The sequence below is a fragment of the Lonchura striata genome, chromosome 3 (genome assembly GCF_046129695.1).
Source record: "Lonchura striata isolate bLonStr1 chromosome 3, bLonStr1.mat, whole genome shotgun sequence".
Taxonomy (NCBI): domain Eukaryota; kingdom Metazoa; phylum Chordata; class Aves; order Passeriformes; family Estrildidae; genus Lonchura; species Lonchura striata.
In genome coordinates this window covers 63,288,502-63,313,374 of record NC_134605.1, presented here as the reverse complement: position 1 = coordinate 63,313,374, position 24,873 = coordinate 63,288,502, and the positions used below count along the sequence as shown (strand labels likewise).

Below are 24,873 nucleotides of genomic sequence, written 5' to 3'. Positions count from 1 at the left end.
CACCTTTACATCAACAGATTGATTTGCTAAATTCCAAACAGCTAAAACTCCGAGATTCTTACTATTCCTCTGGTTTCCGAGTTGTCACTTAGAATACAATCTGAAGACCCATAAGGTCTTGTAAGTAGAAACAAACCTTGACAATTGGTGACAACTTCAAGGAGAACACCATGTGACTTTCAGAATCCAGAGTGAGTTTGTAGTCCTGGCAGCTTAGGTAAAATACCCTTGGCATTTGCGGGCTGACGCATTATCTCCTTAAAACTTAATAAGCATAGGAGTCCATGGTTAAGGATGGAGACTTGAGTTCAATTGATACACCTTCTACTACTCTAGTAGAAAAATGAAACAAAACAAAACTAAACATCCAAAACGAATAAATAAACCAATTCTGTTCAGACTCATTCAGGTGAAAAGAGTAATTTTCTGTATTTATGTTACTTGATAACTATTTTATGCATAACAGTCTTATTCTGCCAACAAGACAAAAAATTAAGTAAAATATTTAATGACCAATGCCTTTTTAAGGCTGTGCATATTAAAAGCAGAGGGCTAGTCACAAAACTTAAAAAAAGAGGTTCACTATTAAATAGCTAAGGCAATGTAGTTGGGATGTGAGAAACCTCAGTGCAGTCTGTTCTAAATGAGAGAGCTGATACATTTTGATGTGTCTGTTGTACTCCCCAGATGAGCACTACAGTAAATAGGTTACAGAATACTCTGGATTGAGGTCATTAATGTCTTCTGTTTGACCTATTCCACTTCACTTGGAATATTTAAATACTAATTAAGGAAGCAGGAAAGAGAAAAAATGGCTGTATAAATTGACAGTCTATGTTAAGCACCAGCTCAAGCCCTGGGCTTTAAGTGACCTTATCAACCCAGAGCTGCTGGGATCATGTGGGCAGGAGTCTCAGTAAGTACGTTCCTGCATGGAGAAGAGGACAAGGGCTTAGAACCCTTCAGTGAAGAAGTGGGAAATGGGTATAAGATAATCTAGTGCATTTTTTTCAAGCTCAGCACATTACAGTTAATGAGTCCACAGACCTGCAGGCATCACAATAATCACTCTTTCCCCACCTAAGGAAAATAATTTCTACCACAAGAAAGGATTACACCTACACCTGTTGTTCAGGTGTTACTTATGCCTGACTGTGACATCCTACTGCTTCAATATCTCTGCTAGGGTTACTTCTTCCTTGGCTTATATGAACAGAAAGGAAAAGACAGAATTTCTTCTGTGGTCAATAATTAATACCTTACAATAAAATATTAGTAATATTTTTTTCCTTAAGCAACCTGATGACCTTTTTAATGCTTTTTTGTCTTGTTTATATATTTATGTGAAAACAAAATGCTGAGCAGAAAGAGAGACCTTTAAGACCCACTGTATGCACTGAATAGAGAGCCTCTGTCATCTTATCTGGCCAGCACAAGGGGCCAAAAATGCAGATACTGGACAACAACCAACAGAGTGCAGAATATTTCAGAAAAGAAAGAGCAAGAGCACTGCAGCTGGTCAAAAACGTTTTATGTCCTCTAAATATTCCTAAAGGATGCAATTAAAGTGGATTTAAAACCATTTTCTGTGGAAGATCTGTAGCCCTGGCAAACTTCAATAGGTTAGAAACTCAGCTAGATCCACTAACACAGATCATGATTTCTAATGGACATGCATGGAAATATGCATACAAGACTTTTTATAACACAGAGAAGGAGATAAAAGCAGGGAAAGACAACTTAAATAGGCAAATCGAGCTTATCTTTGAAAGCTCCTTTCTCTCACTGTTCTCTGCAACAGATTATGAGTAGGACAAGAATCCACAGTGCAGCCCAGAAATGGCTGATGGGCAATTAGGGTAGGACTTCTGAGCATGGACAAGCTTCTACAAGCTTTTGAGCAGAAATGTGAAAATTTTATGAAAAGCTAGTTTATTTAGAGATGCAGAAGAAATATTCTCTTGAAATTACAGACATTTAGCAATTTCTTCTCTTTCATATCAAATTATATCTCTGTATATATGACTGAGCAAAGGCCACTGGACTACCTGAAAGGAAAAATAAATAAATGGAATTTCACAACTGATACCAGAATTTCCACACTTTTAAATTCATTACACAATGTACCAAAGTGTTGCTTTACTGTTTATAAAATTGAAGTGCAAAGAGAAAAAAACCTCTCAACACCTGTGTATATTCACAACTTTTCAGAGTTTAAGGTAGTTTTGCTGCAGGCTAGAGGCTTAGAAAGCTGTGTGTGGGACTGTATATGAGAGAACATATGCAGATTTATCAGTGACTGATAGTTATAAAAATGTAATAATCTTTATGAAATGCAGAAAGCAGGCCTGGAGATTATGCAGCAACCAATTATACATGACAAAAGAAATAGAATAGAGGTTATGGAATATGGAAAAGATGGCATATGAAAATTAGCTGAATTATTGGATTCAGAAAAGGCACTTATAATTATTATGGTGGTTGGTGCTCTGTACGTTTTTAATTTCCTTTTCTGTTATTATATCTGTATTGGTTTTATTTTTGATCAATACAGAACATCTGATAATTTCAGGAAGTAGATAGTATTAATCTTTCTATTCATTGTCCAAGAAATTATGTACACCAATCTTTTCATTTCATCGATTTCAATAAGCAGCTTTTAAAAGAAAAGATATATTCTATCAAGCCATTTCATTATCAAGTCCAGAGAAACTGTTTACTTCATACAGTATCAGTAAATAATACTAATAGCACTGCTATGGGGTGAAAAGTAGAAAGTCTTAATGCTGTATACCAACATGTGACATATTTTGGGATTGTAATAATTATGTTTTCTTAGGGTAGTGTGATGGATTGACCCTGGCTGGATGTCAGATGCTCCCCAAAGCTGTAATACTCCTCTTCTTCCATGGACAGAGGATAAAAAATGTAAGAAAAGGCTCATGGGTTGAGATAGGAACAGGAAGAAATCAGGCACCAGTTATCACCATGGTTGAAACAGACTGGACTTAGGGAAATTAGTTGAATCAATCAGAATTGGTAATCAGAAATATAATCTAAATCTTTCAACTACTCCTTTAATTTAATTTCAAATTTTCTCTGCATCCTCCCTGTAGAGGTGCAGGGGGAGAGGGAATAGGGGTTGTGGTCAGTTGGTTCATTACATGTTGTATCTGCCACATTTTTTCCTCAGAGGGAGTCTCTCCCATAGGAGACAATCTTCCATGAATTTCTCCAACTTGTGGCCTTCCCATGATCTGTAGTTCTTCACAAACTGATCTAGGGTGGGTCCCTTCTCTGGGGTGCAGTCCTTCAGGAAAAAGCTGCTCCAACACTGATTCCCCAGGCATTACTGGCATTTCTGCCAGGAGCTCCAGCATGGGATTCCCATGGGCTCACAGCCTCCTGTGGGTACACACCTGCTCTGGTGTGGAGTCCTACAGGGGCTGCAGGTGAAGATCTGTTCCCCTGCAGGACTGCAGGGAGCCAGCCTGCCTTACCATGGGCTGCAGGTGTCTGGGGCACCTTCTCCTTCATTGACCTTGCAGTCTGCAAGCTGTTCCTCTCACTTATTCTCTCTCCTTTCTTTGGCTGAAGTTGTTTTTTTTTATTATTATTATTTATTTCTCCCCTTCCTAAATATTTTATCTCAGAGGTGCTACTGTCATCATGATGAAATCTGTCTTTGCCAGTGGTGGGTCAATCTTTCGGCCATCAGATATTTGGCCTGTCAAACATGGGGGAAGTTTCTGGCAACTTCATCCAGGAACTGCCTCTGTATCCTCCCTCACTACCAAAATCTTGCCATGAAAACCCTGTACAGACACAGTACACTCCCACAGGCTATGTGGAAAAAAGTAAAGGATCTCAGTAGAAAATAACTAATGCTAACTAGAAAGCATCCATAGCTGTATGGTCAGAAAATTGCTTTTCAGTGTTAAAACAGCATGTAAGGAATAAGGACTTTTCAATATGAAGATATAATCTCTGACTCAGGAATTTTCTTTATTTCATTTCCCTGAATGCTGAGCAAGTATATTGGCAGGGCAGAGTCTAAGCATTTAAAACAAAAACTTTTTCCCCAACAGTGGCTGCTGAAAAAGACAAGATACTTTCAAACCTTCATTTTTCATCTGCTAAAATTATTTGAATGCATGTATCTAATATTTTTTTCCCTGAGGATAGCTTCAAAGATTGCCTTAAAAAAACATTTGTGTATATAAAAGATTGGTTGTACCTCACGTAAGAAGTTGACATACGTGCCATGCTGATTCAAATGATAGATTTGGACTTTTGCTGTACAAAAGGAGTCAGAATTCCCTGAGGGCAATCTGGACTTCACCTCCCTACTGATCAAGGAGAGAAATTCAAGCAGTAGCAATAGAGGATGGTTTGTCTAGAAAATCTCAGAGAATGGAATGGGGTAGTAGGAAAGAAATTCTGGGAAGCACAGCTGGGAAAATCAGTTTGTTCTAGCAACCAGTGTAACTGATAAAAAAAGATCACTGGAAGATTTTGGAAAGGAAAAAGTATATATAATGGCAAAAAGGTCTCTTTGCTCCTGCAGGAAAGAAACTTGATTTTTTAGGAATACATCACTGGGTCCTGTTGAAGAAATATTAATACTAGCTAATGTTTGTTCTGGAATAGGCCAAGATACAAAGTGTACAATTAGATCAATTACATATGAAGATCTACCTATTTGTACAGATACCTTGAAGCAATCTGAGACTTCAAGGAGGGGAAGTGAAAAGCAGTTTCAGACAGATCTAAATTACACTGTGCTTTAAAATACAATCAGCAGTAAAATAAGTTAACTCCCTCTCAGCTGATATACACTTTTTGTCTTCAGAGGGTCTGGTTAGGTCAGCAGATATCTGAAGGATTTAGATGTCCACATCCCATTGAAAGTTCATACAAAATGAACCCTAAATCACACTAAAAGTTGAACTTCAGAGATTTGGAGCTGAATTCTCATCTTTCCTTACATGCTTGAATTTCATACTCTAGTAGAGCATTGACTGACACTTCAAATTAAGCAGAAGAAATCTTGTCTCAACTTAGCAAGGAAGTGTGAAAATGTCTTCACTCCAAAATTGCTTCTAAAGAACATTAGACTGATATGAGCTTTAACTTTCTCCTCTGTGGGATTGTTTCCTATGTGCATATGCATTTCAGCATGCTTTTTACATTATTCTGGTTACTCAAGTACCTCAGACAAAGAAAGCATTAGCAATAATTAAAAGATCTGTGCTGTTAGTCTTATAGGACTGATTGTATTGTGAACCTATCTGCAATGATTCATACCTGAAATTATTTTAGAAATAATAGTAAGGAAAGACCTGAAGACCTGAAGACCAGGTTTAAAAGACTATGTTTTATTGGGAAATTTTACAGATTTTAATTACAACTATATAACTTTTTGCAATAATTTCTTGAGATATGAGCAGACCACAGGAATGACTAATAATAAAAATAGGATAAATTATTTTATAAAATCAAAACTGGAGGATATGCAGTTGATAATAAAAAGATAAATGTAATTCACTGCAATTTAAACTAGATACTAAGATATGGAAAAGGACATTGAGCTGCTTCCTTTCCAAAAAGCACCAGATTTCACCTTTTCATGACCTGAAAGTTGGTAAGTTGCATTTTTCTCTTTTAAGTATCTCTTCAGTTTGATATGTTTTTAACATTGTCTTAGAAATGTGATTCTTTAAAAAATCAATTGTTTAATTTCTAACTTCTTAGTATTCAGATGAGATAAGAATGCAACTGAATTCTGAACACTCAATCCTAAACAAGCAGCAGCCTGAAAAAAAAATCTATTATTTGTTTGGTTCCACATCTGAATTTTTTTATTGATTGGTAATAATAATTTCCTTTCTTTGGAAATAAATTGGTACTCTGAAACAGTAAAAAGTTTTACCTTCCTGTTCATCTTAGCAATCTGACATTTCAGAAAGAGATGCCGAAGGGATATTTAGACATACTTCTGAGTTGATATAAGCTGAGAGGTACATCTTATCTTTTAAAATGTCAAAATGAAAGTTGAAGAAAAATGTTTGCCATTTATCTCTAAATAGCAGTAGACCTTCTGAAGCAAGAGCACTGTGTGCAGTCCCCTTGTTATTAGATTTTGGAAACTCAACTCTATACACCCTTGATATATTCAGAAGGGATTAGAAAAAAAGCATTGACTTATTTTTTATTGTAGAAAAAAATTAATCTGTTCTCATGTGCAAAATGATGACAGTCCTTATAAATAATGAAACTTACTAGAGTAAATAGTAGGTTCCACACACTTATCTTCACTCTGGACAAGTCTACCAGTGTAAAGAAACTCTATATGTGCTTCCTCTGATGGAAAGATTTTCTGACAATTTTCTCACAAATGAGTGTATTGAGTAATATTTAATATGATTATTTGCTTGATTTCTTTTATTCCAAACTAACATGACCGTGAAGAATGGACCAATTTTATATGCCTTAATGTACTTGCATTTACAGACTCTGAAAACAAAAGTAGTTCTAACAATAATTTATTATACTCTTTGCAAGTTATGGTGCAAGTCTGACAAGTTTTCCATATGGAGCAACCCAGTCAATGCAGCACTCAAATATGAGTGCAACACATGCGTAGTTTGAATGCATATACTCATAAGTCCTATTGAAGAAACTTGGTTACAGGTCATTTACCAGAGACAGAAGATGAAGGTAAAAAAAACAGAAATGGCAACGGCAAATTACATAGTACATATATATACATACAGGGGGCGAGAGAGAGAGAGAGAGAACTTTGTTAAAAATTGGAACAAAAAATTCTCATCTGACAGAAGGGGAAAACTAAAATAAGTGAAGTGTTTGTGGCAAGTTAGCCATATATGTGACTGTTAGATCTCACCTGTAAATGGCAATTTGCAGCTACATTATAGGTCATCCTGCCAGTGAGAGAGAAAACTGAAAGTGATGAAGAAAACTTATGTTGCTTACAAAACAGGATAACCAATTTCCCAAAAGGCAGCAGTTAGCTATAGTAAACAGATGAACCAAGGTCTATCTTCTGTCAGGGAGTTATTTTCAAATAAATTCAGGAGTGCTCCATTTGTATACTCTGTATCCATCTGTATACATTTGTATACAGAATAGCTAAGGGCAAACCCAGTACATAGGGCTAAAATACTAGGGAAATTAGGTTTTCTGAAACTTGATTTTAAAGTTATTTTCCTATCAAAATACAAACCCAAAACTATTTCTGACATGCTTTTTGTATTCAGTGTATTCCTGTAAGAAAAGAATTCTAGGAAGCAGTGGCAATCATAGAAATGGTTCATCTGAAGGCTTTGGGTTTGGGTTGGTTTATTTTTTTCTTCTGTTTTTGGTCTGAAAAAATCCTTTGCAAAATATTCTTTCAATTCTAAGACACAAGAGGGATCTTCAACTGACACAGAGGAATAAAATTCAGTGTTAGGGTGAAAATTATTGGTGTGTTTAATAATTTTCTTTTTGCGATAACAATTCCTAAAATTGTAATTTGAAGTGGAAGTACAACCTTGATAGACTAAATTAATAATATAATTAATCTCTAATCTTTATTTGGAAAAAGGTATGAGCTCTAAGGGCAGCTGAGACATGTAGGATATGCTGTCACAGTGAGAACAGTTGACCTTTGTGGAGGGTTCATCATATTCACAACACGCCTGTCATCTAACATGTATTCTGAAATCCTCAAGAGCTGAGAAGTCCTTACATTATTTTCCAAAGATTTATTTAATAGAATCTTATGTCAGATAATCATATCTTAGAAGAAAACTTTATTTCAAATCAGTATTAAGTAATCTGGATAAATGGGATATCTGAGATTGTTGAGACCCATTCCTGAACCAGCTACTGTAATTTAGCCATATTTTAATCCATTTTACTCAGGATTATACTCTGACCAAGTTTTGAAATGTGTGAAAACTTTTCAATCACTACATAATATTCATGTACAAGTACAGAACCTTATGTACCTTTTCTCTTTTTCTCCCTATGCTGATGTTTTTGTGGAACCTCATGTGCACACTGAAAAAAAACAAGAAAATTTAGGATTCTTTGAATGCTACCCGAGGAAAATCAAAATTCCTTCAGTAACTGTATCCATTTTTTGCATCCTTCCTCCTGACAGCCCAAATCAATATGCAGAATGAGGTCATGACTAGGTTTTAGAAATTGTTAGCAACACCTGAGTTTTAGCCACAAGTGAATTAACGAGTCTATTAATGAATCTGTCCTGTATCCATACCTAAGTCCAGAGAACATATAATATTAATGATTTGCACACTGTTACACTCCAAAAAAGAAAAAAAGCAAGAGAGTTCCTTAGAAACATAGTGAATAGCCTAAAGGTTGGTTTAGGGACTCATGTGTCTGTGGCCTGGATATCAGGTCCCAAACCCATTAATTATAAGGGGATAGAGATTTACCATGTGGGTCTTCCTATCACACCTCTTCCAACCTCGGCAGAATAGACAAGATGTTATAATAAAGACCTCAAGAGACTACATAAAATATGAAATTTGGGTCTCTAAATTATCCCAGTAATAAATGCAAGAAGTGATTACTTGGCTACATTATCTGACTCCAGAAATTGAGCCAAAATTTATAATAATTGCTAGAAATTTTCCCCATTAGGAAGTAAGATATCCATGTGGCATGGATTTTTAAAATAAATTTAAAAAATTTAATCCAGATTTTCCTGTAATAACAATATTTTAAAATAAAATTTTACATTACAGGAAAGTCTGTATTAAAATCTACGCACCTCTCAACTTCCTCTTAGCAAAAGAAACTATGGAATGCAAATTCAGCTTTTGGGTGTCTGTGATGAAGTTTTCTTGCAAAAATGAGTGCTTAAGAGGAACACTTTGATGTGTGCACTTAAAAAGGCTATTTGTTTCATTTTCAAACCATGAGTGAAGTTCCAATTTGTATGTCAACTCTAACTTGAAATGCCATCTAAGTTGTATGATAGCCATGGGAATATGCATGGAACATATCAAGAAATACAAGTTTATTAAAGTACTTTTTGTTTGGTTTATATTATAAGGCAGGATATTCTCTTTGCTAAGTCTTTTCTGGTGTATGATAATGTTTTTATAAAACTTTTGTGACTTACAGAGAAATAATTGGCAGAGTTATCAACTGATTATTGCAGCTCGAGGTTTTCCCATTTTCTACAAAAGATGCTAATTAATTTTTCCATCTGACAGAGTAGATACAAATCCCAAATTAATTTTTTTCAAGTATGCATACCATAAAGAAATAAAAAGATAGATTTTTTCACTAAGCAAAAACTTGTGAATAGTACTACAGAACAAACTCCTAATGTTGTGAATATATCCATTTTTCAGTATAAATTTACCAAATTATAAAATAAAATATAGCTTTTTCTCTATGTTTTTGAAAACATAAAAATTTATCCATATAAATTATATTATCAAGGAGGATGTTTTTAGTATGAGATTTAGGCCTCAGGAACGGAAAAAATTTAGATCCATGGTTTAGCTATTAAGCGTCTCAGAAAAATGCAATCTTAATTTTGAAAATTATTCACATGAAATTTTTACTTGTAGGCTAACAGCTCTTTAAACTTTATTAACAGTCCTTATTCAGTGACTGATAAAATAAAAATATTCTCTCAATGAAAGGATTCCTAAAGCAGAAGATAAGTTATTTTAAAAATCCATCCATATAAAATGTGTCTAAAATATTTCTTTACCCTACTTACATTAAACTTCTAAATACATAACCCAAACCAGGAAGAATACATTAATTATAAGCTTATGTGACATTAATTATAAGCCTATGTGAAGTAAAAATTATTGTCTACTGAGAGACATATTTGTAAAATTGTCTTAGTATTAGGTTCCAAATTCTAGAAAAGAAATTCAAACTACATATTCTTGGGCAGACCATAGAATAAGTTGGCAAAGAATTTTAGGTTGGAAAAGACTTTAAAGATTATCCAGAGACCAGCCATTAAGTCTGAGGACTGCCAGGGCCATCATGAGACAGTGTTCCCCAGTACCACATTATTTAAAGATCTCCAGGAATTTAGAGACCACCATTTTAAAGACCACCATTTCTCTGAGCCAGTACTTTACCTCTCTCTCCATGAAGAAATTTTTTCCTAATATCCAACCTAAATCTCATCTGGCAAAGCTTAAGTCCATTTCCTCTCATCCCATTGCTTGTTACATGGGAGAAGAGACCAACCCCCACTTGGCTACAGCCTCCTTTCAGGTGTTTGTAAAGAGCACTAAGGTCTCCCCTAAGCCTCCTTTTCTCCAGGCTAAATAACCTCCAATTCCCTCAGATGCTCATAAGGTTGTGCTTTAGACTCTTCAACAGCATAGAATTTTGCAAATTTATCAATAATTTTATTTACTCTCATTGCACTTTTCTAGTCAACATTGTCGTAAAAATTTAGAAAAAACCTGTTGAAATGTCTGTGTTCCTCTTTCTGGGCAACTCTCTGCCCTATGTATGGATGGGGAATCCATTTCCTTATATTTTTGGAATGTGAATTTTTTGAAGTTCATAACTCTCGCAATTCCTGTGAGTGTTTTGTAATGTTGAACTAATTAACATGTAAGAAGACTTCAGCAGAGCAGTCCTCAGAACTCAGTGATGCATCTTAGAAGAGAAGAAAACCTTTCCAATTATTTTAAGGACATGATCAGTCCTGAAAGCTTTCATAATGTTAAAGCTTTGCCCCAGTAGAGTTCAAAAGATTTTATTTCAAGTTTAAAAAAAAGCCATCATCTTGAGGAGGCCACTCAGTATTATTATTGCTAGCTGGAACTGAAAGTGAGCGACATCAAGAAAAAATTTTGACCTGGTTGGAATGATAGTTTCCTTATTACCTCCCATGGATTCTAAATGAACTAATCTTTAGCATCTGCTGTAAACATGCACAAAGTCATCACAAAAACATTCAGCCATGCTTCATGAGCTGTAACACCTCCCCACATTCTCTGTAGAGCACATCCGTATAGCTCCAGTATTCCTAGCCCACAGCAACAGCAGGTGCTGCAAAGTTTCCACCCAGCCTGAGCTCCTTGCGTGAACATCAGACACTTGCAGGGCCTCTATAATGTTCCTGGCATCTTGCCTTGACCTTTGTTATTTTCTGCTTTGCTCTCTGACTCTTGGTGGGACAGGCAAGAAAAGAACAAAGTTGCATACCTATGCCTGAAGTTAAATCATGATAAGGATATTTATGCATGTTTGTCTTAATTTTGTCCCAATGGTTTCCATCTGACAGAAAATCCCTTTTGTTTCATAGAGATGAAATAGAGATAGTAGCTGGTATTGTTTTCCAAACAACCTGTCCTGTGTTCACAAGGTTTCTAATTATGCTCAAACATGTCCATATAAACACAATGTTCTCTTATTTAGTAAATCTTCACATAGTCTCAAGTCATATTCAAATTGTGGATTTCTATTTTGTGTATTTTTATAGATTTTCAAATCTGCATTTAGTTACCCCTAGTCTTCTAATATTCATCTTCACTCTAGATCACACTCTTTGCAAGGCCATATTATTTAATTCTGAAAAAAAATAGCAACAGGAATCTCCTAACTTCTGGCTTACTGCTCCTCTACGCTAAACATAACCCAAGCTTCCCATGAGTGTAGTTGTCTTCTTCAAGTTTATTTTAAGCTTTTTCTACAAATTCAGCATGTGTGCAAAGTTTCTTGAACACTTCCTGCTTGGATTTTAAGAATACCTAAGCTACTGCTACTTTCTAATTTCAGGAAACTTTCAAACAATTGTCTGATATTTCTTTAGTATTAGTACAGCAGTTTCAACTCATAACTTTGCCAGAATAAAGAAAAGACATAGAGATGTCCTCTGCTGCAGAAGTTGATGGTCCTTTCTAAACTTTTAATAAAGCTTCTGAGAGTGACTTACTTATTCTGCCTACATGTTTGCAAGATTTTGCTGGCTATTATATTCTAGTCAAAGGCCTATTCATCATCTAGCCTTTCTTTATTAATTTCCTTTTCCATTATATCAATAGAGTGCAGCTTCAACTGTAATAATGTAAATGCTAATAAATAAAAAAATGCATACTTTCACATCTATTGAAAATTAACAGTTACTTTATAGTCAATATTTCAGCCTTACCGCTTACATTTCCTATATTGTTATGGTCTTGTAACTGATAATCTTCCTCTCACTAACACAATCCATGTCCCCAGAGGTACAATGCATTCACAATGCTGTTGAACTCTTACAGTGGAAGACAAGAAAACACACAAGATGCATTTAATAAAATTGAATGAGTAATAATTAGTAGCATTCACAATATGAAATAAAGGAAGGCCTTAAGACGTTGTACTAATTATTTTTACTAGTTTGGTTTGTGGTTTTTTGGCTTGGTGTGTTTGGGGTTATTTTTTGTTTGGTTGGTCGGTTTGGGATATTTTTTTTTTTGTTTAAGATAGTGCTTTGTTTAGACCTTAAGCCGAGTGTCATGCAGGAAGTGTGAAATAAACTGTATAGGATAATATTAAAGAACTTGCATACTGCACAGCATTGTGTGCACTCCTCAGGACCTGAACAGGCAGGGTACTTCTTGCAGGCAAGTGGAGAAAATCTAAAGTGTCTTTATGGTTCTTACATTATTGGAAACTGTGACAATAAGAGATCAGTCTCACATACAGCTGAGGCTGAACAACAGTCCAGATCAACAGCTGGCTTTTATTCATCTTTCTGGTCAGGGCAGGAGCAGTATTCATTTTTAAAAGACATCTGTAAGATATGTGTTATAAGATAGAACTGTAACATTTTCCCTGACCCCAAATAGGCAGGCTTAGGTAGGTGGTCTTCACTCCATTTGTAAATGTTCAGCCCTGGAGCACTACAATATAAGTCTCTTTGGTATTTAGTCTTCAGAGGGTGCTATTCCCTAATAAACCACTATACAAATGGACATAGAAGACCATTAGACATCAAGGGCTTGTTAAAGTCACCATTCCCATGATCAAGTATTGAAAATGCTGATAACAAGTCTGCATATATGAAAAAGTACAAGATCTGTCATGGAGAAATATTGGCATGATTTGTATAATTTCTGTATTTCTGTCCAAACTGATCCTTCATTCACATCGCCTTTAGTCAGGAACTACTTTTTTTTCAGAAAGAAGTATAGATTAAAAAAATTAGAGTGCTAATGGATAATTGGCAGGTAACTTTTATACAGAATAAATTCTGATGATACGTTCAGTAGCATACAAGCCATTAAAATGTTATTTGTACAAGACATCCACAGAAAATTAATAGTCTGTATGTTTGGAAGTTCCCATTATTAATATCTATGTCCAAAAAACTGTTCATTAAATTCTGGTTATAAAATCACTGAAGAATAAAATAATTTACTATTTCTTTATCTTCCCTCTTCATCACCCTGGCATTTAAGTAAGTTGTAAACCTAAAAAAAAAGTTATGTTTCTTCAATGAAAAGTAAATCAGAAAGGTACTAAATGTTAATAAAAGACTCAAAATATGTGCTTTTTCACATAGAATACATACTCTTCTTTTTCTGCTGATGAGACACCAATAGAGTTCTAGTTCTATTCATAGTCATTCAATCACTGTGAGAATAAAAGGTAATATTTATATATTTAATGTGGCAGGAAATGTTGATTGTTCCAACTAAAATAATAAAAGGCATGAAAGGAGTGGAGAGATTGAAAGCCAACATAGATAGTCCTGTCTGTGGCTGAAAACAGGTGAATCTTTTCCAAAACCAGATTCAGAGTTTTCTCAAATTTTATGCAAACAACATTCATTAAAGGCCTACATAAGTGGGACAATCTACTTTTTGAAGACTTATATAATTGGGCAAAGGGAAATTATTCTCTACAAAAACCTTAAAGACAACAAGGATTTTGTTATTAGTAATAGCATCAAAGGCTATTTCAAAGGCATTGACTGGAAATATTCAGTGAGTTGGCAAATGTAAAAGAGTTTACAGTAAACACCAAAAGAGGAATAAAAACAGGACTAAGATAGGGAAAAGCTTTGAATGTTATCAAAAATTTGAGTATAGAGAATGCATTCTATGAAAGCGGAATATATTAGCTGAGTTTTCATTCCCACTAACTAGAACCAGTCCAGTCTATGTGAAGGTGTGTCTCACTTGTATATTCCTTAAATGAAAGAGATAAAGAAATAAAAAACAAAGTTGTTTCAGTGAGGAAACTACTGAGACAACTACTATATTAAAATATATTTTGAAAAATACAATGAAGTTTCTGAAGTTTACAATATGCTACAACCTAAATTTTAAGACCACGTACAGTTCTTCAGTGAAGTGCACAAAGTCTGAAGATTTTAACACCTTCATTTCTCTGTCTGCAAAATACACATCATATTCTGATTTAAAGTGTGTTAATGTAGCTCATGCTTAATTTATATTTACTTAAGTAAAGTATACCCTAAAAGAGAAGGGGCTTTCGTATTGCTTGCATTCAAAAGAAGGAGAAGAGAGGAGAGGAGAGGAGAGGAGAGGAGAGGAGAGGAGAGGAGAGGAGAGGAGAGGAGAGGAGAGGAGAGGAGAGGAGAGGAGAGGAGAGGAGAGGAGAGGAGAGGAGAGGAGAGGAGAGGAGAGGAGAGGAGAGGAGAGGAGAGGAGAGGAGAGGAGAGGAGAGGAGAGGAGAGGAGAGGAGAGGAGAGGAGAGGAGAGGAGAGGAGAGGAGAGGAGAGGAGAGGAGAGGAGAGGAGAGGAGAGGAGAGGAATCGAGTACAACTGGGACTTCACAGGCTTTTGTAAACATTCAATTTTTTAGCACACTTTATATATTTTCTTTATTTTGATATGTACTTTTGTGCAAAAGAAGAAACCTATTGGTGCTTTTTGAGTTGGTTGCTTGGTTGGTTGGTTGGGTTTTTTTGCAAATTGGAGATTGATATTCATATTATAGCAAACTACAAGATGCTCACTAGGAAACTGAGAAAATTAGCAATCAGGGTGGGAAGAAATTCCAGAGAATGTTTTAAGGACTTACAAGCTTTTATTTCACTACTTCTTTCTAATTTTAACACAGGGAGCTAATATAATCATAACTATTTTTTATGTCCTGTGTACCCACAAGATCCAGAATTCAGACTTCTGCAGAATTTTTTTGCAGACATTGTACAGGACAAGAGGAAAGGTCACCCTGCTTCTTTGCATTATGATGGAAAAACAGGGACATGTGGAATTGGCTAAAAAATAGATTTCTGGGCTAGAAAACAGACACATATTATAAGGTGAGGTGCTTTCTTGTTCTTAGTTAAATAGTTTCACCTGAAGAACAGCTGCTTCCTCCAGTGGGACAAGACTGACACTAGAATTGCTCCAATACAACCAATGTACATCTGTTTTCAAAAGAAGATGTAATTCCTATCTGCCTACCTGAGGATTTTCAGGGGAAGATATAACATCTGGAAGTTAAAATTGTATTCACATTTGAGAAATGCCAAGAATATGTAAACAGCTTGATGAAAGAACAGAGGGGAAAGTGGCACAGTCTGCAGATACAAGGATTCAATGATTGCACCTTCATGATATTTGCAAATAAATATTCTGAATTCACAGCTCTGAATATCTCAGTATCATAGAGAGAACAATGGAGAGGGTTAGTTAAAATTTTAAATGAAATTTACAATATCTAAGATAAATTTCTGCTATGCTGAAAAACTATTTCAGAACATGATGATTTCTGATATTTGATAATAAACTCAAAACCACTGTAACCACAAGTACTAAGAAGTACTGTGATGCCTGTTCTGCTTGAAGTAGCACTGATTTGAGGTAGCAGAACTAAGATTTAATAGACAAGATGATTAATGGGAGTACAAAACTTGGGGAAAGTGAGGCATGAAGGTGGGTTGGAGAAGTGTGTGCCTGTGGGGAACACCAGCTCATCTTCCTGCTTCCTTGCACCTGGGGACATGGGACCACTGCAGCCATCCAGTACTGGAAGGAGAGGCATCTCACTGCAAATGGCTCTGGCAGGGAGTAGTGAGGAAACTCATAGGTCCTGAAGCCTAACAGATATGGTCATCTCCAGGAGAATGAAGAGAGGACCAATTACTTCTTCTTTGTGTTACTCATGTGAAAAGCCCAGTCATTAAGCATGATTTAGATACCAGAACAGCACAAGTAAGCACTAAAAATATTCTCCAGAATTTAATTACAGAATCACAGAATCCTTTAGGGTTAAGATCTCTGAGATCATCGAGTTCAAACTTTGACTGAATTAGACCATGGCACTGGTTGCCATGTCCAGTTGTTTCTTAAACACTTCCAGGGATAGAGTCCCTGGGCAGTCCATTCCAATGTATTACAATCCTTTCCATGAAGAAATTCTCCTGAAGTCCAGCCTGTACCTCCCCTGGTGCAGCTAGCTAGAGTCTATCTCCTCTTGTCCTGTCACTTGTTGCCTGGGAGAAGAGGTTGAGCCCCATCTCACTGCAACCTCCTTTCAGGAAGAGATAAGGTCTCCCCAGAACCTCATTTTCTCCAGGCAAAGGAGGGTGCTTTTGTATAGTTGTGTAGTTTAATATTCACTTTAGTATCACATTGAAGCTTAAAATAATTATCAAAAGAATTTTATTCCATAAAATATTAAGGAAATAAAATAAAATAATTTTAAAATTCTAGTGTAGGCACTGTTTCTAGCTGCATGAAGTAAAGTCGTTAGACCAGTATAGCCCTGACCTAGGAAAAAAATTAGATCCAGTGCCACTTTATAGTCCTGGCAACCTCCACAGATGTGACATTATTTCTGATCTATACTTAGAATGACATAATGCAGAGTGGATAGCAACACTGCTGTAAAAGTTAGTTTTACAACTTACTAACTTTCCCTTTTGTGAAACTGCCCTTAGCATTCACAGTACGAAATGCATTTGCCTATCCTGACTGATGAATTAAACAAAGGTAAAGATATGCTGAAGAGGACTTTTCTGCTAATTAGTTTTTAAGATAAAATCCTAGCTTACATCACTGTTTTCTCTGTATAGTTAAAATTATCTTAATTCATTAACTCTAGTGAAATTGCTGATTCCCCTTCCCAATGTACTAATATCTGCATATGTACACTTTTATTCACATTTAATTTTAAGTGTATGCTGAAATGTCATCAATATTTGTAGCTAACATTGCCAAGATTTCCTGAAACTGCAGTCTCAAATATCTGTAGTTGTTTTCCACATAATTTCCAAAATTCCTTTCTTTCCAGAGTAACATTATATAGTGACCTAGCAAAATTTCCCTTGTGGTTGTTCTTACATGAGCTCTGTATAAAGAAAAAAACACATCTACAGATATCTCCCTTGTGATAAATGAAAGGAATAGACATGGAGTTGTGTCTCTGAGCAGAGGGACACTCTGCACTTATGTCTGGAAGGGGAAGAAAGGGAGAGAGTAAGTTGGGAGAATTTTCACTTCTACCTATCTGGAAATTCATCACTTCATCTGGTTTGCTAACAGTGGAGTAGAGCACTACATTCTCCAGAGCATTTCACATGGTTTCTATATAATCAATACAAAATCACAATATTAGAACAAGAGATGCGTTTTAGGATAAATATACCTCACATTCTGCTTGAGCATCTGATAATAGGGAAGCTCATTTTTCTTCTGAGAAAAAAAATACTGGTAATTAGTTTTAAGTTGTGTCTCTTACTAAAGTTAAAATTTTATCAAGCATATTTACTGATTAAAAGCAAAAAGAAAAGGTTTTGTACCCTTCATTTTTGAATCAGCCAAAACTAGTGTTCTCAGAATTCACTTTCTACTGGAAAATAACATCTTCATCAACTTAATAAAGTGTGAGATAAATGTAGATTAAAGTAGTAGTGGTTCTGCTCCAACTCACAGGATGCAGTCAGCCATCTAGTCATGAATCTGTCCCAGGCAGGCAGGGTTCACATTCAACCGCTACCACAGATTTTCTGCTGTAATAGTGTTATACCAACACTTCTGGTAAAAAAAGACAAACAACCAAAAAAACCAAAACCTCAACAAACCAAATCAACAGTAAATATATAAAAGGGTGAGTCTAGCTTTGGATGTCTTCCTGTAAAATGCTCACATTTTTTACTCCTATCATGAATGATGATGCAAGAAACTTCTAGGAAAAAGAGAGATTTAATGTTTTCCTTAGAAAAATTGCTTAGAAAAAGCCATTGAAATGATAGTAAATTTATGTTGCAGTTAGAGTTTAAATATTTGGATTACAAACTATTCAATGTATATAACCTGAACTGTAGCATATACATGAGTTATCTCTTTTTTGGGGTGTTAAGGTGTGTCCTACACCAGATGTGTTCATGTACTGATACAGCTGACTTCATTAAGTGTTGCATGGATAGGCCTGAAGTCAAAATTATGGTCCTACCTGCTATAGGAGTAAAAGGTCAATGCAAAATAAGGACCTTAACATTTGAATAGATGTATTAAATTATGCCTCTAAAAACAGTAAAATAGTTATCAGAAAACTATATTTATGGTAATTGTGTCAGTTGTGAATAGCCTCTCAGCAAAGACTGAAATACGATTTAGCCTTCCTGACATGCATAGAGAACCACAACTTAAATCTACATAATGGAATATAGGAAAAAATGAGTTAATTTACATACCAAAGGAGGCTACAAAGGCTTATATGCATTGTGCCTTTGACAATTTGACTACAGGCAAAGGTACAGAGATACTTTTGAAGTTGTGAGAACATAAGCACGTTCAGGGAGTAGCAGGTCTTTACTCATTACATATTTGTAAAGGATTTTTAAAACTATCTTTGAAGATAGAAAGAGGAGACTTCTCCAGTGAGAAAGTTTTTCTATGCCTGGCATTTAAAGGTTTCCTTTCTTATGGTAAATGCCTTTGCATGGCACCAAGCAGAACTTCTACACCAGATAGAAGATCATACTGTGCTCTCAGACTTATTCCAAAAGAAGGTCAAATCTGCCCCTGGACTCTAATGAGACTTATTCAAGACTTAAAGCCACAGCTTTTTCATTCTGATTTGTAAGGATAAAGCTCAGCACTGACTATGATTTTGAGCAACTGAACTAATTTGTGTGAAAGTATAACATAGGTAAGTTTTAGCATATGGACCATTTGGAATAAAAAAATAAAAATATTTTAAAAATATCACTACCTCCTGTGGTTTTTTCCTCTATTTAGCCTCATCTACATTGCATGATCTGTTTCGTTAGTTCATCTCTTTTACTCAAAATATAATGAGTCTAAAGAATAATGTAGCTACTACAGTGTGCTTTATGATGTTCATCTCATTATGTTTTGCATTTAGAGGAGAGGGACAAAAAAAGTATGAGAGGCTATGAAGAAAAGGACAGAACATGGGACAGAACAAGGTCTGTCAGCAGTGTCCTCTGGTATTTCTGCTACCTGTTGGTGTCACTATCTCTACCATTAGTCAAAGATTTGGTAGCCATGTACTTGCTTCCTAATTCCCAAAATAGACTTTCTTACATAAATCAACTGTGCTATAGGCACATATTAGGAAAAAAAACAGAAACCAAATCTTGCTGGTCCCTTTTGACCACATAGAGCTTAAACACACTCCCACTCAGGAATCTAAAGTCTGAATGGTTTGTTCCAATGCACTGAAGCAAGACATACTATATAAAGGTACAGGGATATGACCGAAATATTACATATTTTTAAAAAATGTTTAAAGTTGACAAGAGAACATGATGGTGGGATCATATGGATAAATAAGCACTGCTGGTTGTACACAGCTTTAAGCTAAGTGTCTATATGCAGTGACTTTATATCTTATTTCTTGCTTATCTACTTCATGTACTGTATGACCAGTCCAGTCTGTCAATGTAAAGCAGCAAGGATATAAAGCCTGTCTGTCTCTGCAGCTTCTCTTTGGCCACACCTTTGGTTTGCTTTTAAATCAGTAAAAAATTGTGCTCCTATTTTACACCTCTCTAAAGGCATTTCAGTATCACTGCTCAACAATCCTCCTTTTTAACACCCACTAAAATGAGGCTGCAGTGGAGGAATATAGGCAGGGAACATATTTGCTGATTCTTTTTAAATCATAAACTAAAGTTTTCTAGAAATGTCATTTTAAAAAATGCCCTTTAAATTAAAAATTAATTTAAGAAAATCCTGTGCTAAGGACCACACTTTCATAATACTACAATTTTCCATTACTATTTATAGAAATCACACTCATTTAAACAGACAAATGAAAAAAAGTTATAATCAAGCCACTACAGTTGTGAAAAAAGTTAAAGAAATCACTGAATTATTGGAAATCACTGGCTAAGCAGATGGAGTCAAATTAAGGCAGCCTTTTTCTGAGAGTATAGCCTGTTTGCAAATGTAAAGAATCTATTCCTAATTTCAATTTATTTTACTATTTGAACTCAATTATTATCTTATTTATATCAAGGACTAATAAGTATTTTAAAAAAAGTAGGAAATTTCTTCCTTAACCTTTGAATAAATGAATGTTTAAATAAACATTACATGAAAGAAAATGAGCTCTCTCAGTTATATATTCTTACAGGATGCAGTCTCCAAGAACCTAAATTAGAAATAATACCATATTTGTTTAATAAATTATTTAGCTTATCAAGAGATCTTATATTTAAAACTGACTTTTTCTATTTAACCTATTTCTATTATCTAAGTGTGTAAATATAAACAATTTCTAAATTGCTGGGTTTGTACTATTTTAATTGAATGAAAATTTCCATCCTAATGAAGCTTGACAGGAAGCACACTTAAAAATGCAACCATTATCTAGCAAAAAAGAAATGCATCATTTACCATTCTCCAACATTAAAAAAACAACAACAACAAAAAAAGCCCAGTATGAAAAAATTTAGAATCTGGATAAATTACTCCCAAACATAGCTTTTTTTTATTAGACAGATATTTAGGTTATTTTTCTCTCTAAAAGACACAAATTTATTGAGAAGGGCTGTATTTGGTTGCCATATTAGTGTCTTTTGGGTTTAAAGCAATTCACCCTCTACTGCTGTAGTATGGTTCACCTGGTAAAATGAGTAATTTGCACTAGCTCAATCTTTTTAAACAGAGAAGAAACCAGTGATTGTCAGCATCAGAAAGGAAAAAGTTTTTAATTTCAAGCAAATAATCATATTAAATGGATGAGCTGGGTCAAATGGGGTAACTCTGATTTGTTTCTCTCTCCTCAGTATGTCCTGAACTGAATCCAGACTTGTATTATGAAATGTTTTAAAGTAAAACAGTTTCTGCTTTCCAGAACTGAACATTAAAAAGAGAATAAATCTACCTCTTACTCTGTATTTATATTTCAGGCAAGGGGTGAAAGTACTCAAAAAATTTCTAGACTAGATTTTTTTTTCAATGTTTAGGTCTCTGAAACTGTAGATTAGGATTTCTGAGAATGTAAGTAGTTGCACAGATTTCATTTTTAGGTCACTGGTAACTGATTTTCCCAATAACTTGAAAACACTAGCAGGACTTTAAAAACATTTCACATTATATAAGCAATAATAAAACATGCTCCAGATTCTTAAGATCACATGGTTCTTTGTGATCTTTCAAAAAAAAAGTGAATAAATATTCAGACCTACAGTCCAGCTGTTTGCCCACAGCAGGAGCTAACACAGTTTTAGCCTGTCATGTACTAACTTGATGCATTAGCTTGATTCTCTGGTTTATAGGTTTTCAGTCTTCCTGCTGCCCAGAACTCAACCTCGGGCTCTCTAAGGGGCTACCTAAGGTAATGAATTGCATGTAAGTGCTGCCTTGTACTGACTGAAGGCACATAAATACTGTATGGGCTTTGACTAGCCTTGTCCACAAATTCTTAAACCTAGAAGTGAAGGTAACCAATCTGGCCTGATGCTTGCCTCAACAGGCTATGAGAAAACATTAAGGATGAAGCCAAACCAGCACAGTTGTACAGGCCCACAGTCACAGGGGAATATAATTTTTGAGGAATTTCAGTAAGAATTTGGAGCTTCTGTTCCCCACAATGACTTTTTCACAGGCAGGCATGGGTTTTCTGACTTTGTTTTACTTTGTGTAATTAGGCTGTTGATTTTACCTGGTTGTTCTGAAAAAGAACAGACAGATTCCTTCAAAAAATCATAGCTAAAATTGTTGTGTTTTCTTTACCCTACTGTAATAGGTATACTATCTTATTCCTCATCAACATTGAAAGGCAGAAAAAGAAGACATCTTTTCATTTTGAAAATTTGCTAGGTGTAAATAGATTTGATATAAACATCCTACCTCCAAGCATAAACAGCTGTGAGAAAGGAGGGTAAGAAACACCTCGTATGCCTATAGCCATCAAAATGAATCATCTAATCCAATTTATTCATCCAGGTCCCTGTTGCAGTCAGCACAACTGGCACGTCTAAGTAGCAACTCATGAATTACCATGAGAAGTAGCTATATGTCTCTTGCTTCTAGTGTGCCTTCATTAAACATTTTGCCAATTGAATACCTCTTTTAGCTTCTGACCATCAAACTCATGAAATAATTGGGATTTTATCCTCTGGCTCTTGTGTGTTATTTCTCATACATTAGTAGTTTCGTGTCTGTTAATCTTCAAGCATAAACATCTTTTTGCCTTTTGAAATGATTTACACCTTAAAACTTTTCATAGTTATCCAATAGCCTGAGAAAAGGGCTGAAGTGCAGAAGCTAATTTTGATTTTGTCACTGACAAGCTGTGTGTAGCCTTGGGGCTAGCCTGTCTCCTTGCAGCCTGCTCCCAGACAGAGGAAATATGTAGTTGCACAGCTCTCAGCAGCAAAATAAGGACCAAACTGTGACTCACTGTCACATTTCTATTTGACTCCTGCTTCTCTCTTGCTCCACTGGGGAAATAAGTTGTGGCAGACAAACAGCTGGCACAGAAACCTTGTCTTTCTCCTCTCCTCACCTTCCTGGATTAGATCAGTGCACAGTCTCCAGAGCATTGCAGCAAGCAGAGCTGAGCCTCTGTTCATTCTTCCCTGAGTGGGAGGATAAAGTGTCAGGGGATGCCCATCAACCTTGCACTGTGACCTGCAGGAGATTGGACTAGAAGGGACCAGCTATAGGGCTGGTGCTGGAGCTGCTGTGCACATACAGATTAAGCTGTACATTGGCAGAAGCCATTTCTCAGCGGTGTCAGCCTTTTTCTGTTCGTGTTTCAGTGGTGGCAGCTCCAGCTACATCTGCCACTGAGTCCAGTGTTCCTGTGTTCATAGACACAGTGGAGTAATGTAGTTTGAGGCTTTTTAGACAAAGTCTTAAGTGGAGCGCAGAAAATATCCTGGCTGCTACAAGAATACTCAGTAACTGCTTAAATGTAATAGTAACAAGAGCAATAATTAATATTCATTGTAATAATATGACTAATACTAATATTAATATTAGATCCTGAGAGTATAGCAAAGAGTACTTAGTCTCTGTATGTTTTTTTATACAAGTTTAAGGACTTCCACTTTTTAATAGTACATTTCTGTGATTGCAATGACATGTAATACGAGAATGCTGAAGATAATCCTTTGGAATCTTCTCCTTAATACTTGACAGCTAGAGACATAGGTCCTGCCAGCTTTCTAAGGACATTTATGAATTGCTGTCTTCAGGGATCTCATTTTGTCTTTCAAGTGTACATCTCACCAATATTTCCACAACTAACAATCTGTAACTGTGTAAAAGAATAAGTAGCAAATGTGGTTTTTGGTACAAGTAGACACTGCAGGGTAATTGCTTATTTGCTACATATTTAAATGAATTAATCTGACAGTCATTATCATTCTGTTGACCTGAAAGAGCTCCCCATTGCTTCTCTTCATCTCCTGTTGTCCTGACACAGGCTGGAAGAAGGAGAGCTCTGAGATGTGCACCAGCACACCCTGCCAGGCCTGGGCCATCTCTCTAAACCAGCAACCACCCTGCCCATGGCAGTGCCTGCAGTGCTGTTGTGCCCTGATCTCTGATGTGTCAGCATGGTACCCCAAAAGGCAAGGAGCCCAAGTGTCTGGCTTAGTGACTGACAGTGGAAAAAAAAGTTATAAATACCTATTGCAAGGAGCAAGTGGTTTAGTCCTAGCAAAGTCATGATGAGCCCAGCAAATCATGGGCTGGAAGGTGGGATGGAAAACAAAATAAATTGTGTGAAGTAATAGGTAGTTGAATACTTTTTTGTTTATCCAAACTATATGTTGCTGAAGTTTATATCTAAACTTTCAGACTGTGAGTGCCAGTACTAGCCCCAGAGGAAAACAAACTGCAGTGAAATATTAGCTCCAGGCTGAATTCTTACTTTTTGCCATAAATAAAATTTTCATCTTGTGGATACAGTGTTTAAAAATCAGTCAATCACTACAAGTGCATTCCAAGTACATGAGAACAAAATGAAACTAAGCCCAACATAACTAAACTAAACTAATTATATAGTTTATTTCTCTGTCATGTGGAAGATCAGCTTATTGGGGAGCTGATGCCTCTTATCATCTAAGTCTATGCTTTGTACAAAAAGCCCCGCAGAAGACACACACTGTTACAGCTGTAAAAACACTCCTGTAAAAACACTATACAAACAAAATAAAAACATTTTCAGACTGATTTCTTTCACTCTATGGCATTTGATTTAATTCTAGAATCTTTAATTTTCTTACTTTAATAAGGTAAATGACTGGAAAGTCAAACTGGTTGGAAAGTCTTATATTTTTTTGCCATTAATTTTGGATCAAAAATCTCACCAATTTGGTTATTTCACAGAGTTGCCTCAAAACAGAAAATAACCAGTGTTTCCAACAAACTTAATTAAGAATATCTGAATAAACCT

At 35.6% G+C, this 24,873-nt stretch overlaps 1 protein-coding gene across 15 annotated transcripts in view; it reads right to left on the bottom strand.

Moving 5' to 3' along the window:
- Window positions 1–24,873, bottom strand: part of TRDN (triadin) — a 227,942-nt gene that overhangs the window by 194,509 nt on the left and 8,560 nt on the right. The gene's annotated exons all lie outside the window — the stretch shown is intronic.